The sequence below is a fragment of the Saimiri boliviensis genome, chromosome 8, assembly GCF_048565385.1.
Source record: "Saimiri boliviensis isolate mSaiBol1 chromosome 8, mSaiBol1.pri, whole genome shotgun sequence".
Taxonomy (NCBI): domain Eukaryota; kingdom Metazoa; phylum Chordata; class Mammalia; order Primates; family Cebidae; genus Saimiri; species Saimiri boliviensis.
In genome coordinates, this window is record NC_133456.1 from 108,998,948 (window position 1) to 109,012,233 (window position 13,286).

General features: G+C 45.6%; 1 protein-coding gene across 4 annotated transcripts in view; it reads right to left on the bottom strand.

Annotated features, from left to right (window-relative positions):
- CAMK1D (calcium/calmodulin dependent protein kinase ID) overlaps positions 1–13,286 on the bottom strand; it is a 469,993-nt gene that overhangs the window by 398,887 nt on the left and 57,820 nt on the right. The window lies entirely within an intron of this gene.

Below are 13,286 nucleotides of genomic sequence, written 5' to 3' on the forward strand. Positions count from 1 at the left end.
CCCACTTCCGTTTTGCCCATATATTCACTTGTTCAACAAATACATATCAAACATTGATTATGTGGCAGGCACTCAACTACCCTCAGAGAGCTGTGCCCAAGACACCATCCTTGTCCTACAGAAGAGAGTCTAGATGAGGAGGGGATAAAGAAGCAATTCGGATCGCAGGCAATAAGGGGTGCGCAGGGCTAAGGAGAGGTTCTGGAGGGCGCAGGGAAAGGGGCACCTTGGCTGAGCGCGGTGGCTCATGCCTGTAATTCCAGTGCTTTGGGAGGCTGTGGCAGGCGATCATCCAAGGTCCGGAGTTCAAGACCAGCCAACACGGTGAAACCCTGTCTGTACTAAAAATACACATATCAGCTGGGTGTGGTGGTGCACATCTACAGTCCCAGCTGCTTGGGAGGCTGAGGCAGGAGAATCACTTGAACCTGGGAGACGGAGGTTGCAGGGAGCCAAGATTGTACCACCGCACTCCAGCCTGGGGGACAGAGCGAGACTCTGTCTCAGACAAAAAAAAAAAGGGAGGGAAGGGGAGGGAAAGGGGAAGGGAGGGGAAGGAGAGGGCAGGGGAGGGGAGTGCCCCTGGGACTGGGGGCAGTGGTGGTGACATGGCAGGGAGAAGTCTCCATGGCCAGTTAGGACGTACAGGCTGCACAGTGTGGATGAAGAGGTAAAAGAGGGCGAGACTGATGGCCTTGAAGGATGTCACATGATGTTACATGATGGGGAGCTGGGGGAATCAAACAAGACAGCTCAAGACCCTGCACAGGAAGGCACAGGACCCCCATGAAGAGTGGAAGACTCAAGCACTGAGGCTCAAGCACAAGGCTTTTCTCATTTCAGATACACACCATTCAGGTCTTTTTCTAGATTTTGGCACCACAGAAACCAAACCCCTAAAATAACCAACTTAGTCAGGCTAACGCATTCCTGGCTGTCTGAACAACCCTGGGGGGAAACGCTTCTTGTATCCAAATCTGAGACATTCAAAGCTATCGTTTCAAGCTGGCTTCAAGCTGATTGAAAAAAGGAAGACCGAATTTCTGCCACTGACACTTTCAGACCAACAGAGATTCCCTGTACCTGGGAGTTCTGGATATTCACAGGCAACTAACACAAGGGCTGCAGGTGATCGAATTTATTTGTCATGAGGCAGAATTGAAGTGAAGGGGTCTTTCTTTTCTCTCTTTCTCTCTTTCTCTTTCTTTCTTTGATGGAGCCTCACTCTTTTGCCCAAACTGAAGTACAGTGGCACAATCTCAGCTCACTGCAACTTCCACCTCCCTGGTTCAAGCGATTCTCCTGCCTCAGCCTCCCAAGTAGTTGGGACTGCAGGTGCATGCCACCACACCCAGCTAATTTTTGTATTTTTAGTAGAGACAGGGTTTCACCGTATTAGTCAGGATGGTCTTGATCTCCTGACCTCGTGATCCGCTCGCCTCGGCCTTCCAAAGTACTGGGTGTTTTTTTTTTTTTTTCTTTAGAGACAGTGTCACTCTGTCCCCTGGCCTGGACTGTACGGGTGAGATTCATAGCTCACCGCAGCCTCAACCTCCTGGGTTCAAATGATCCTTCCACCTCAGTCTCCTAAGCAACTGGGACCACAGCACAAGCCACCATGCCCAGTAAGTGTTTTCTTCTATTTTTATAGAGACAGGGCCTCACTACGTTGCCCAGGCTGGTCTCGAACTCCTGGCCTTAAGCGATCCTCCCACCTTGACCTCCCAAAGTGCTGGAGTTACAGGCGTGAGCCACCACTCCAGGCCAAAGGGGCCTTTCTTTATGATATAGTTAAGTGGTCACCCTTAAAATATTAGATGAGATCCACGGACAGTACAAAAGGAAATCTCCCAAGTCCTAGAAAACAGAAGCAGCATAAATATCCCTTCTTCCCTACCTTCTCTGCATCATAAAAACACCGGGTGCTTTCTAGATATAAGCGTAAGTTTCATGTACATAAGCAAACTCTCCCACCCAAAAGAAACAAGTTATATTGTGTAAATTATTACAAACAAAAACCATTACACTAGCTGGGCTCAATGGCTCATGCCTGTAATCACAGCATTTTGGGAAGCCGAGGCAAGCAGATCACGTGAGGTCAGAAGTTTGAGACCAGCCTGGCCAATATGGCAAATCCCCGTTTCTACTAAAAATACAAAAATTAGCCAGGCATGGTGGCAGGCGCCTACAATCTCAGCTACTTGGGAGGCTGAGGCAAGAGAATTGCTTGAACCAGGGAGGTAGAGGTTGCAGTGAGTCAAAATCGCGCCACTGCACTCCAGACGGGATGACAGAATGAGACTCTGCCTTTAAAAAAAAGAAAATTATATTAACCTATATATTTCCCAAAGAGAGCTCAGACTGCCAAATATTTCCACAAGCCCAAATCCTGCTTTCCATTTCTCAGCAAGGTCTTTTTTGGAGGGGGAGACCTCTAGGCTTCGTGCATTTTGGCAGTGTGTTCAGCAAGCTGACTGCAGCTTGGAATGCAGCAGCTATTCACATCCAGGGATCGCATCCCTCCTAAGACCTGTTCTCACGTGGCGATGCCCCGGGCACGGGGCGCCTGCGGTCGGAGCCAGTGAGCTCATTTCTAATCACTGTGTGATTATCCCATGACCAACATACGCTGAAAATCCAGAATAACCAGAGAGAGGCAGGACTCCGCTCTTTGTTCCTCCTGTTACACAAAGCTAAAGTCCTGACCATAGTCCTCGCTGCCAGACTTGGTTGCCCCTCAGCACCTGCTAGCAGTTGAATCAAGGAGGATTTCATACCGCGTTAACTACCAAATAGCAATGAAAAATCATTTAGGAATGCCTGCCCCCAAGGGAATAGAATAAAAACCGCAGGGGCACGATCAGGAATTATCAAAAAGAGTTCTGTGGCCGGGTGTGGTGGCTCACGCCTGTAATCTCGGCACTTTGGGAGGCCAAGGCAGGCGGATCACGAGGTCACAAGATCAAGACCATCCTGGCCAACATGGTGAAAAACCATCTCTACTAAAATCCAAAAAAATTAGCTGGGCGTGGTGTCACACGCCTGTAGTCCCAGCTACTCAGGAGGCTGAGGCAGGGGAATCACTTGAATCCAGGAGGCGGAGATCACAGTGAGCCGAGATCACACAACTGCACAAGAGAAGACTCTGTCTCAAAAAAAAAAGAGTCGTGGGTAACCAGCCTGGTCAACACTGCAAAACCCTATCTCTACTAAAAATATAAAAATTAGCTGGGTATGGTGATGTACGCCTGTAGTCTCCGCTACTTGGGAGGCTGAGGCAGGAGAATCGCTTGAACCCAGGAGGTGGAGGTTGTAGTGAGCCCAGATGGCGCCACTGCACTCCAGCCTGGGCAACAGAGCGAGACCTCATCTCAGAAAGAAAAAAAGAATCTGGCTAAATGGCCCAGCACGTCCAAGGGGAGACAGGGGCATACAGCAGGAGCCACCTGAACCGGTGGCTGTGGTCTGTTGGTACTGGTTAGACTTGGCTACACTGCAGCTACGGAACACCTGGCTTTAAAGCTCCGGGACATCAACGTGGAGGAAAGTGCGTTGGGCTTGTCCTGCCCACACCCACTGTGACCCCCCGTAGTAGCCATAGAAACTAGATGCTTTATTGATAGGAATTTTCTCTGCACAGTAAAGCTCTCAGAGCAAAGCACAGGCTGATCTGAGTTTGAAAGAATGTTATTCCTACCCTGGGAAGTGAACGTGGGAAGACCAGGCTCAGCCACCTGAAGCTTAGACCCACCTAGGCTGTGGTTTCTTGGTGGATTCTGGGCTTGGCTTTACCTGAACAGCACACCATTCGGCCTGTCCCATCTCCTAAGGTGTAGAAGGCTGGAGATTATAGGATACAGCCTGCAAGGCTCCGAGTGGGTCTGTTCAAACCAGCCAGAAGGACTTCTCTGGCATGAGGGAAAGCAATACCCCTGTCTCTCCCAGATAAAAGAGGCGGCCAAGCCTGGTGGCTCGTGGCTATAATCCCAATACTTTGGGAGGCGGAGACAGGCAGATCACAAGGTCAGGAGTTCAAGACCAGCCTGATCAATACAGTGAAACCCCAACTCTACTAAAAATACCAAAAAAAAAAACAAAAACAAAAACAAAAAACCTAGCCAGGTATGGTGGCAGGTGCCTGAAATCCCAGCTACTCAGGAGGCTGAGGCAGGAGAATCGCTTGAACCTGGGAGGCAGAGGTTGCAGTGAGCCAAGATTGTGCCAGTGCACTCCAGCCTGGCAAGAAAAGCAAGACTCTCTCTCTCAAAAAAAAAGAAGAGGTGAGCTCACAAAACAGATGCAGGAGCCCACCTGCAGAGTAGCAACCTCCCCCTCGGCTGAGCGCTGGACCCCTCAGGGAAAGGTGATAGCCCTCTGAAAATGTAAGGAAACACACTTAACACTTCACTTGATAGGAGAAAAGTGGAATCATTCTCAGACAGGTTAGTAACTTGGTATTGATCTTCCGTTTTCTCCTGGGACCTCTGTCTTCCTAGATTATCCAATAGCTTTTAGCAAGACAGAGCCTGTTAGAAATATGCAGAATCCCCAAATTGTTTAGGGCCATGCTCCATTTCTCTAGACAACTAAAAATAATAATAATAATATATTTGACTAAGGTGTATGTCAAAAAGTCTCAAACAAATAAACAAGGGTTAATTAAATTAGTAAACCTCAGTTACCTCAAGATCTTACCACTCCATAACATCCACTGCTGGCTGGGAGCGGTGGCTCACGCCTGTAATCCCAGCACTTCGGGAGGCTGAGGCAGGCAGATTACAAGGTCAGGACTTTGAGACCAGCCTGGCCAACATGATGAAACCCCATCTCTACCAAAAATATAAAAATTAGCTGGGCATGGTGGTATGCGCCTGTAGCCTGTAGTCCCAGTTACTGAGGAGGCTGAAGCAGAAGAATCTCTTCAACCGGGAGGCAGAGGTTGCAGTGAGCTGAGATCGCACTACTGCACTCTAGCCTGGGTGACAGAGAGACTCCATCTCAAAAAACAAACAAACAAACAAAATCCATTGCCAATAATGCCTTGTTGGAGTTATGAAAACAAAACAAAATAATTCATAAAGTAGTAAGAACTATTAAAATAAAATCATTAAAGTTCATTCATTTGAAGTGGACCATCAAGGGTAACATGAAAAGGACTACTACATTAGCTGCCACCACCTCTATCACTAAAATGCCACATTTTTTTAAGTTACATACATGTGATTTTTCACTAAGGCTGAAAAAACTACTCTATCTCATTCTTCATTGCTCACTAAAAATTCTTAAAAACTCAATTTCGTTTATTAAATCACTATGACAGCACGATCCACCCAGAGTCATGTTTCTGGTGGAAGAGCTACTGTGGTAACTATTTATTTACCAAAGAAAACCTGATGAATAAATAAATAAAGTCACAAGAAAAAAAAAAAAGCCTGACCAGAAACCCCAAAATACAGAATGAAATTCCTAAGAAACTGAAAAAGCAGTTTTTCTAATCTCAGTATTCTCTGCAACCTAGAAGTTAATAGGAACTCTATTTTTGCGTGCGTGTGTGTGTGCGCGTGCGCACACGCATTTCTTCTTTTAATCTAAGACTGAATCACTTTCTGGCTTCATTCAGAATCCACTGAGGCCCGGTGGGGAGAGAGTTGTGTTGTTTTATGCGCTAAGAAAACCATAGCTGTGACTCATGTCTAATATGTGCCCTGTATGCTGTCAAGGAGGCTGCAGAGAAGTCAGGAAACAGGACTTGGCTCTGGTTACCTCGTGGCTTTTCCCATTTTTCACAGTCACTTGGAAAATGTTGCTACCCAGCACTGGAAAATGTGATTGCCCGATGTTCACAGGTGTCGGGATAACCCAGTTCTATTCTGGGAACCTTCATTTCAGTGGCACCAGGCTCCCAATCTCACCCCCTTGGGGGCTTAGTGTTCTCACTTTTGCCTGGTACTTATTTATTTTTCCCCCCACAGGGGCAGAAGGTAGGGGTGAGCATTCATGAGATCATGACTGTCAAGTTTTGAAGAAAATATAAGGTAAAGTCATTAAAGCTTATAAATCTCCCGTCCCCAGGGTTTTAAAAGGCAGGAGGGATTGCCATTTGTTTGAGATGATGAAGTCTGAAACGGATGACCTCTCCGGCACCTTTCTGAATGTTAAATCCAAAAGACACAGAGAGGGTCATTCAATAGGGAAAGTCAACAACAATGCTGACTCAGGCAGCCGCTCTAAAGTGTTCCGTGAGCAATGCATTCGCCTTCAGCTGAAGCCTTCCATCCACCGCCACTCGGTGGGATATCCCTCCGCATGGGTGGGCACTCCCCGTCTCCCACCACGTGCGGGTCTGCAACTCCTGGACACACCCATCCACTGGGACCTTTGCTCAACTGACCAATCAAGTGTTTTCTGGTAATACCTTGATTCATTTTAATAATTTGCTCAGTGGAGCAATCTTGGCTCACTGCAACTTTCGCCTCTGGGGTTCCAGCGATTCTCCTGCCTCAGCCTCCTGAATAGCTGGGACTACAGACATGAGCCACCATGCCCGGCTAACTTTTTTGTTGTTGTTGTTTTTTTTAATAGAGATGGAGTTCCATCATGTTGGTCAGGCTGGTCTCGAACTACCGACCTCAAGTGATCCACCCACCTCAACCTCCCAAAATGCTGGGATTACAGCCGTGAGCCACTGTGCCCAGCCTGTTTTAATAATTTTTAAAACGTTTCATTTTGGACTAGCAAATTAGAAAAAAAAATTCATACTGATCACTGGCAAGGATGTAATAAGAAGGTCATGCTCACATATTGCTAGTAGGAGTGCAAGTTAATAAATACCTTTTTTAAAAATAAGAGCCAGGGTCTCACAATGTCACGCAGGCTCATAATGTCTCCCTGACTCACAATGTCACTGCAGCCCCAAATTCCTGGGTTCAAGTAATGCTCCCACCTCAGCCTCCCCAGCAGCTGGGACTACAGGCATGTGCCATGACACTCAGCTGATTTTTTAAAAATTTTTATAGAAATGGGGGTGTGGCTAGGCTGCTTTTGAACTCCTGGCCTCAAGTGATCCTCCCATCTCAGCCTCCCCATGTGCTGGGATTAATTACAGGCATGAGCCAGCTGCCCAGCCTATCTCCATCCCTAATCAGTCAACAGCTGGCCAAGCTTTCTTCTTTCACAAGGCACCACCTCGTTGCAGTCATATGTTTTGATGGCGGGTTCTCTGCCTCATCTGACCTACTGGGCTGAGGCCTACCGAGTAATTCATTCTCCTCCCACACCCTGGGGATGCGATTTCATTCTTGCTCACTGCATGATCTGACAGGGTGAGGCCTTTTTTTTTTTTTGAAACAGAGTTTTGTTCTGTCACCAGGCTGGAATGCAGTGACGTGATCTCAGCTCACTGCAACCTCCATCTCCCAGGTTCAAGGGATTCTCCTGCCTCAGCCTCCTGAGTAGCTGGGACTATAGGTGCGCACCACCACGCCAGGCTAATTTTTTGTATTTTAGTAGAGACAGGGTTTCACCATGGCCAGAATGGTCTCAATCTGCTGACCTTGTGATCTACCCGCCTCAGCCCCCCAAAGTGCTGGAATTACAGGTGTGAGCCACCATGCCCGGCCAAGGCCTTCTTCTAAAGAGCATAGAGGCCAGGCACAATGGCTCACACCTGCAATCCTACCATGTTGGGAAGCTGAGGCAGGTGGACCGCTTGAGGTCAGGAGTTCAAGACCACCCAGGCCAACATGGTGAAACCCTGTCTCTACTAAAAATACAAAAATCAGCCAGGTGTGGTGGCGCATGCGTGTAATCCCAGTTACTCGGGAGGGTGAGGCAGGAGAATTGCTTGAACCTGGTAGGCAGAGGTTGCAGTGAGCTGAGATCACAGCACTGCACTCCAGCCTGGGTGACAGAGTAATGCTCCATCTCAAAAAAAGGCAAAAAAATCATCATAATAATAAAAATAAAGAGTGTAGAGACGCCCACTGCCCACTGGGCTTCCACATTAGAGTGTGACCACTCCGTCACAGGACCTCCGTGTACCTTGCTCACACACTCCCCAGATGGCCAGCCTCGGGCCTGCCCCTGCCCTCATTTCTGAAGGAGCCAGGAGGCAGAGGAAACACCAGGAGGCTTGGAACTCACTGCGGCTGAACCCCAGTTCCCAGCCCAACAGCCCGGGGCCAGGCCATCTCCCCACCCCAGCCGGAGCCCCAGAGGCTGCCCTCTGCAGAGCCCTGAGCAATTCCCTGGGCTGGATGCCACCCTAAACAACTCCTGGTCACCTCCTGCTGTGCAAGGGATCCCACCTCTGTTTTCTTTCTCTGATCTGTTTTCTCTGGCACAGAAGCACCCCCAAAATTCCTTGCTCTCTTCAAAACATGACATTGACACTCTGTTCAAACCTCCCTGGACCATCCCCCAAAATCCACAGTGTAGTTCTCCTGTTCTCTCTCTCCATCTCTTTTTCTGTCTTACATATACATGCAGAATGGAATAAGACTCAGAGGATCATAGGGTCTATCACTCTGCATTTAGGTAATAAAAATAATACAGCGAATATTTTTTGAAAACTTGCTATATGCCAGGCACTGAGCTCAATTCCTCCCATGGATGTCCTATGAGAGGCAAGTACTACCACCACTGCCCCTATTTTACAGATGAGGACACAGACGCTTCAGGGGCATAAGGAACTTGTCCCAAGTCCCACCACTAAACTGGGATGCAGTCCTAAGCAGTGTGACCCCAGACCCCCAGTGACATTAACAACCACCTCCATGGACCTCAGCAGAGTCTGTGGCATTGCTAGCACCAGAAGGTTTTTAGGGAGTCTGCCAACAATGAGACACACCCAAAGGAAGGTTCACTTTTGGCAGAATATCCCCTCGAAAGCTGAGAGAAGGGGAAGCCAAGCAGTAGCATCAGCTGAACTAACAAGGGAAGAAGGAAAGGGTGTAACACGCCCGTGAATACAGCAGAATCCACGGGAAACCCAGAACTTCATTCTCACTGGAAACTGACATAAAGGATGGCAGTGAGTTCTGTTGCTCTCCACCGCCCAGTACTGGTCAGAGCCTTCCCTCCAGGGCTCAGCAAGATCTCAGCCTGACAGCAATTTCACTCTGCAAATGAAGCCCTTCCCCATGAGCAGCTTCCCCACGGCACAACTGTGGGATTTTTCTGCATGGACTCTGGGCCTGGCCCCATCCGAGGGTTTATAAATGAAGACCTCCAGCCGGAGCTGCAGCAGAGCAGAGACGAGAGCAGGGAGTCTTGAGTCATCCGACCCCCGTTCTGTGCTACACTCTTTTTCCAACTCTAAATTTTATGTGCAACCAGCAATCAAGACAGGAAAAACAAGCAAAGTTTTACATACACCGACAAAATGCTGATTTGTCTATTCTATTAATAATACAAAATCTCAGCAAATGCAAATGGCATTACAGGCATAATTCCATAAAAAGTTAAATCCACACTAAACGTTTCCATCTGAATTGACATTTCCAGAAACTTCTCCATTAATATAGTTAATGCTGTTTTTTTAAAAAGGAATTATTCTGTATCTCCTAAAAAAAAAAATGATGTAGATGCTTAAAAAAAATCCAAAAAGTGAATTCTATATGCCACCTTTTATTACGAAATACCACAGGTCTTAGCACAAGAATAACCACAATCATATATTTGTAAATACCTCTGCCTACAGTCAAATGCTGATCTTTTTTTCATTTTCTTTTTTCTTTTCTTCCAGGTCTCGGGGTAACACTAGCACTAAAGGAGTAATAATCAACCTTAGATTCAGAACATATGCCAAACTGAGGCTGGAGGATCACTTGAGCTCAGGAGGTCAAGGCTCCAATGAGCTGTGATTGTGCCACTGCACCCCAGCCTGGGCAACAGAGTGAGACCCTGTCTAAAAAATAAAAAAAAAAAATTTAAAAAGCCACCGCATTATCAACCAAGTCTGTCTTTTTTAAAAGACTGAAAAAAAAAAAAAAACCAATTTGAATCTACTTCAATAGGGAAGTAATTTCTTAGCACTGACTTTAGAATGATGATGCAAAATGCAAACCGTATTGAAGTAGGACCTTGAAAAATAGTCATAAACATGTAACATGGAAGAAACAATTTTCAGAAAATATTAATAGAGGAGCCTGGGCACAGTGGCTCACACCTGTAATCCCAGAGTTCGAGACCAGCCTGGCCGACATGATAAAACCCCATCTCTACTAAAAATACAAAAGAAAAAAATAGCTGGGCTTAGTGGTAGGCACCTGTAATGCCAGCTACTTTGGAGGCTGAAGCAGGAGAATAGCTTGAACCCTGGAGGCGAAGGTTGCAGTGAGCCAAGACTATCCTGCTGCACTCCAGCCTGGGTGGTAAGAGTGAGACTCTGTCTCAGAAAAGAAAAAGAAAATATAAATACAGATACAAATATATATCACCAGCAAACACTTCAAAATACTAAAGGAAATGGCTAGGGATGTCCTAAGTCACTGTTTTTAAAAAGAAAAATCTGTTATTAATATATTAATACAAATCTATTATTTTTCCATTAATAATAAAAAAATCTATTGTTACTATATTAATAGACTGGAAACCCTTTGGAAGAAGGCAGCTGCAATCTTCGAGAAAAGGAAAGTTAACAAGCTAAGAAAGGTGGCCTGACTACAGTAATCAGACACATGAAAACAAGAGGAAAATCTTGAAACACGGGAAGGTAACAGAATCAAACCGAGGAACATGACGGATCTATAAAAGAAAATCAAAGAGAGTTAACTAGACTTTTTTTCCAAAGAAATTCCAAACAAATGTTAAATGGAACCTTTTGAAAACAGAAGAGAAATTCACTCTCCATAATTTATTTCCTTAATTTGAACTGAATTTGGCCAGCAAGCAACATCTGAAAAACCTCAAATAAAACTATGTCGACACAGGCAAAGCCAAATGGTGAATTAAGGCAATCAATCATTCAACTAATCAAGGCAAAAAGCTAGGACACTATGACTAAGAAACAGCGTGTCTCAAGGAAACTATCCAAATTTCAAATTCGTGGAAAATAGTTGTTACATTTTCTTCAAGGCTTTGCCTAAAATATTCCAAAACAATGATGAAAGCTCATCAGAGCATTTTCAGAAAGGTGCCTACAAGTAGGCATTAGTGTTAAATTTATTCCAACAGCGAGGCTTGAGAAAACTGTAAAAAGTTTGAAAAATGCAAAATGTACAAAACATACATCTCCCACTTGACTATGAGATATTCAGACACAACAGATAGCACGTCAGATCAGAAACTCAAGCCAGTTCCTCCCAGCCAACCACTCTCCCCAGCTATTTTTCCCTAAAACCACAGAGGCAAAAGATAATTTCAAAGATAAAACATGTCACAACTAATATAGCTACTGTACACAAATGCTGTCTTCTTGAAATCTCAATTTACTACAAGATACTGGATTTTTGCAACACAGAAGGTTTTCTACAATTGTCATCAGAAAACATTATAAAACATCCAAGACTCAGCAAAACTAATAAACACATACCTCCTATTTCAGCATTTCCATTCTTTCTACTTTCTCTTTAGAGGGAGGAAATTTCAAAATTAAAGAACTAAATGACACATTTATTAGATTATGGTTTTCAGATTTTTTGCATTTCAGAGAGCTGTTCAATTCTCCCAACTATCAGGGAACTGGATGAGAGTTGCCAACTCTTACATTTTTCAAGTAGGGTCAGTACATCCAAACTACCATAATGTTACCACCATTTCATGAAAGAAAATATCTCATCATCCGAAAACAGGGAAGATCCTCATTTTAAGGGGAAAAAGGATAAGCCCCTCCATTTAATACACTTGGATTTCTAAAACCCCCAGTACATTATTTTTCTCATTTTACTGCACACCAGTGACAAATTCAGGGCAGGTGGGCCCAAGGGCCTCATCTCCAGACTTTTTTTCAAACAATGGCAAAATTTTGGTCTGAAATGTATGGCATGATAACGGAATGGAATATCTGAAATCAGAAATATCCCAAATCCAGAGATTCAGTATAATACCAGCAAATGATTAGCAACTTCTTCAAACCCACATTTCTGTGTTCTTCCATAATCAGCATCACCATCACTATCATCATCAACATCATCACCACCATCACCATCACCATCATCATCATCATCATCACCATCATCACAATCACATCAGCACCACCATCACTGTCAACATCATTGTCATCACCATCATCACCATCATCATCTCATCATCACCATCATTGTCAATATCACCATCATCATCACCATCATCACCATCATCTCCTCATCATCACCATCATTATCAATATCATCACCATCATCATCATCACCATCATCTCATCATCACCATCACTGTCAACATCATCATCTCATCACCATCATCACCATCATCATCATCACCATCATCATCGCCATCATCACCATCATCGTCAACATCATCATCACCATCATCACCATCATCGTCATCACCATCATTGTCAACATCATCGTCATCACCATTATCACCATCATCATCACCACTGGCATCATCATCATCATCATCACCATCATCACAAAATACACAGCCCAGCGAAGAGTACAGAGCCTGACTTCTCTCTAACGCGGATATTTGTCCCCTCCCAAATGTTATGCTGAATTATAATCCCCCGTGCTGGAGGTGGGGCCTAGTAGGACGTGTTTGGGTCATGGGAGCGGATCCCTCGTGGTTTGGTGCTGTCTTCCTGACAGTGAGTTCTCACAAGTGTGTGGCACCCCCCTTCCCGCCTCTCTCGCTTGCTCCTGCTTTCACCGTGTAACATGCCTGCTCCCTCTTTCCCCTCCACCATGATTGTAAGTTTCTGAGGCCTCTCTAAAAGCCAAGCAGATGACAGACCATGCTTCCTGTAGAGCCTGAAGAACCAGGAGCCAATTAAGACTCTTTTCTTCATCAATTACCCTGTCTCAGGTATTTCTTAATAGCAATGCAAGAACAGCCTAATACACACAACATTCTGCTGGGACCCACACTGGGGCTCCCAGAACCTCCCCGTATGAATAAAACTCAGAGTGGGCAAGAACAGAATCTCAGTCCCACCACGAAACAAGTAGCAAAGGGCAGGAGGATGTGTTCACAAACGCTTTCAAGAGACAGGAAGAACCTGGGCAGGCCAAGCACAGAGGCTCCAGTGATTCATCTGAGAGAGGCAGGGGGAAGGTGTTTGGAAAACCCAGTACCAAATGCTCGCACTTTACCACGGCCTCACCCCTGGCATCTGCTACAACTTATGA